Source organism: Sinocyclocheilus anshuiensis, unplaced genomic scaffold, assembly GCF_001515605.1.
Source record: "Sinocyclocheilus anshuiensis isolate Anshui unplaced genomic scaffold, SAMN03320099.WGS_v1.1 scaffold1371, whole genome shotgun sequence".
Taxonomy (NCBI): domain Eukaryota; kingdom Metazoa; phylum Chordata; class Actinopteri; order Cypriniformes; family Cyprinidae; genus Sinocyclocheilus; species Sinocyclocheilus anshuiensis.
In genome coordinates this window covers 21,204-25,001 of record NW_015539833.1, presented here as the reverse complement: position 1 = coordinate 25,001, position 3,798 = coordinate 21,204, and the positions used below count along the sequence as shown (strand labels likewise).

Below are 3,798 nucleotides of genomic sequence, written 5' to 3'. Positions count from 1 at the left end.
ACAGGAAAGTGTGTGCGAAAGCAAATACTTGGCTGAAATTGAAGCTGTAATTGCTGGCTGAGTGACAGATAGACAGACAGGTACACAAAGAGTCAGCGTTGTTCGAGGTTATTTGCAGACAAACAGGTGTAGTTTCGACTAGACACCTTGCAGACTGTCTAGTCTGGCGGGGCAGGACGACAGTTAAACGCGACAGTGGAGAGAAAGTGTAATGCTCAAGTCTGCATACACAGACACACCACGGCCACATCCACATACAGAGACATGCACATCCACATGCCAACACCCATTTATCCAAAAACACTTACACGCATTGGTACTTGCACATGTAAGCAGTACAATAACAGAAAAGAAGAAGTGCCAGTGTTTCTGTGTGAAAAAGAGATACGGGTAAGATGTTTACTTGCACGAAACCCACTCTTAAATCACTGTGTGGAAACAGTGACGTAGTGTTTGTGTAGGATTATGTGAGATGCTGCTTTATAATGGCTAGCAACACCACACACAGATTAAAGACAGCGGTGGAAAAACCTCAAATTTCCGTAGAAACAAAGGGGAGTTGAGAGACCTTCACTCAGGGTCCTTCCTCACTAATGAAACTAGTGTTTTGTAAAACAGCAAAACCACACACTGGCTTATGGGTAATTCTCACATTGCTCACATATCCCATGTAACCCATCAGGTATGTAGCTGTTTGGTGTGACTGAATCAATGCATCTCTGTGGTGAGCAAATGTAGTAATTTAGCCATTTTCCCATTCATTTTAGTTTACAGGGCACAGGCTAACAAGAAACTAGATACCATCGCTCTTGTGCTTTTTATTGCATATCCAATCCCTATGTTGTTAATTAAGTAGTAAAAAGAACAGTACACTAAAAAAAATCCGTAAAATTTACGGTAAAAAATGGCAGCTGTGGTTGCCGGAACTTTACCGTAAAAAATACGGTAACAACGTTTTAGGTTTTACATCCGTAAAATTTACGGTAAAAAACGGCAGCTGTGGTTGCCGGAACTTTACCGTAAAAAATACGGTAACAACGTTTTAGGTTTTAACTCAGATTTTTCAGTATATAGTAGGGGAATTTACCATTAACCATTTAACAGGTTTTTACTGTAGCATTTTTACAGTCTTTTACCGTTAAATTCACTGTCATTTTTTACAGTGTAGGCAGTGTAATGATTCAGTCTTAAATATTTCACAAATCGCTCCATGTTGGGAGGAAATTGGCGGGATTCGTTGTATGAGAAGACCTTCCATATCCGCCATTGCTTTTTCTTCTCTATGACAAAACGTGTTTATTTTCTCAATTCAAACTCTAAAAGGCGCAATGGGTATAAAAGGTTACTTGATTTTCAGTCAGTCCAATTTTAAGTAGCGACGTTTCTCTCGAGCGTTTGAATGAAACGCATCATCTTGGCTCAGCAGCGCACCCGTATGGTGATGTTTAGTACTGCCCATCTTCACATTCGCCTCAGATAAAAAAAAAAAAGTCGACTAGATATTCGTGAATTGATATTTCTTTATAAAGCTCTCAGTGAAATTTAATCTAATTCACAATAAGAATATTTTCAGACCACAAATGTTGGTTGAGAAGTAGTACTTAATATACTCATCTCTAACATTTTTTACTCATTTGAAAACACTCACTTTGACTCATTCAGTAGCCTAGCATGTGTTTATTCTGTTCTGGTCATAATAAGTTGTTCTCCTATGGTAACTGCCAGTTGCATGTTCTAGATGCAGATATAGGCTACTGATAATGTGAAATCATGATTGAGAAAGATGGTGTGGTCTTGTGTTGTTTGTTGACAAACAGGGCTGGATATTTGAGTTGCCTGTGCTTTTCTTGACAAAAAAGAAAATAATAGTTTTCGCTAATGATTAGGTCTTCATGCAATTATTTGGACAGTCATCATCACAGAAGAGTCTGAATGAAGTCTCTTCGCGAGTCCCAGATTCGGTGAGTTCCAAGAAGTTTGTCTGTAAACCTCACCTCTGTTTTCTTAAATTACAGCGCGTTGAGCTCTCTCGGCCACCGTACATTTCCCCCCTCATCTGAAACACACGCACAGATACAAATACTCAAACATAGTGTGCACTCTGTGGTTTGTGGTCAGCTGATAAATGTGCTGCAGCCTACAGACGAACAGGCCTAACACACATATTGACATGAAAAACACATTCCTAAGAACACCCAGTTTTTGTTCTCATCTCTCCACTGAGGTTCTTAGAATCGCCAAACCAGCCACAAACACACGCACACACCGTTTTCACATGCTGTACACACGCTCTAATAAGGAACATTTGACCTCAGAAGCCCATTTTCCTGCTGTGCATATTCACTCTGAAATGCATATTTATACCACTAGGCCCAGTGTATGTATGTATTTATTTACAGGCTTCATTTTCATAAGCAGTATAACATTTTAGTTTTCTTATTTTTGATGATCTGAAATGTCTTTGTGAAAATACCACTTGTTATAAATGTCTACTCTCTTAAAAGTGTTTTTTTTTGTTGTTGTTGTTGTTGTTTTTTGCAGCAATGCCATAGAAGATTCATTTTTGTTTCCCCAAAGAACTGATAATACGATTTTTTTCCCCCTTAATGTGAGGAACATTTTAATTATCTGAAAAACCTTTTTCAATTGTAAAGTGCAATGAAAAGATTGCATGGATGTTAAAAGTTCTTCATGGAACCATCAATGCCAATAAATAACCTTTGTTTTTAGGAGCTTTATGTGTGTTTTCATGAATACATGCATGTGTTTGGTTGTGGCATGTGCATGTGCTCTGGTCAGCATCTCTTCTGTTCTCTAAATCCTCTTGTGTTTTGCTCTCTCCAGCACAATACCAGCACCAGTTGCCCTGCTGGGTCTCACACACACACACACACACACACACACACACACACACACACACATAAAAAAAAGGTTTTTACTCTGTGGATATGGGATAATGTGTTCAGAACAGAGAACACAGGAGAAGAAAACAGTGCGGTAAGTGAAGAGAAAAATCCATACTGATTGATATAGCATATATTACTTATATATTATAACTGTCTGTGTGTGATACTGCTATAAGCAACCACCCTGCGCTGGTACACTGTAGACAAGAAAAAAAAAAAGCAAGTTTGTTGCTTGCAAAAAAAAATTGTCAGAAAATATATAGCTAGTTTTTAATCTCCAGTGGAATAGTGAAGAAAGATGGAGAAAAATGTCATTTCCCCCCACAGATAAGCCATTTACAGACACTGGCCGCTTGTTGTAAGAAATGACTGGCATTAGTTCTGTTTGCTATTGGTTTGACTGCATTTAATCTATTGTAGGTCACTGGCTCCGCCTTGAGGCGTCCTCTGTAACTGCAATCAAAAAGTAGTATGGCGTCCAAACTGTGAGTTTAAAGGGATAGTTCACCCAAAAATGAAAATTACCCCATAATGTACTCACCGGGGGGAATAAAGGCTTCCGCATTCGTCACTTCTCACCGGACCTTACGCTACGTCCTGCGTCATCCGCCGGAATGAACGCGCGTAGGACAGTTAGCGGAAGCTAGAGATCACAGTTTAGAAAGTTTTAAATATGGATATTTTTCTTACAAAAACGCATTGATTCGCTTCAGGAGCCGGAGCCATGTGGGACACTTTTTATTATGGATGGATGTGCTTTATTGGACTTCTTTTGGAATACTAACAAAAAACACCCACTCACTGCCATTATAAAGCTTGGAAGAATTGGATTCGTCTGAAAGAAGAAAGTCATATACACCTAGGATGGCTTGAGGGTGAGTAAATTATGGGG

General features: G+C 39.1%; 1 long non-coding RNA gene across 1 annotated transcript in view; it reads left to right on the top strand.

The window, feature by feature from the left end:
- The first annotated feature begins 2,909 nt into the window (after positions 1-2,909).
- The window catches only part of LOC107684319 (uncharacterized), a 2,989-nt gene continuing 2,100 nt past the window's right edge, over positions 2,910-3,798 (top strand). The window contains exons 1-2 of the long non-coding RNA XR_001633840.1: positions 2,910-2,997; positions 3,327-3,391. This is a non-coding gene — a long non-coding RNA (uncharacterized LOC107684319). The remainder of the gene's footprint in view (positions 2,998-3,326; positions 3,392-3,798) is intronic.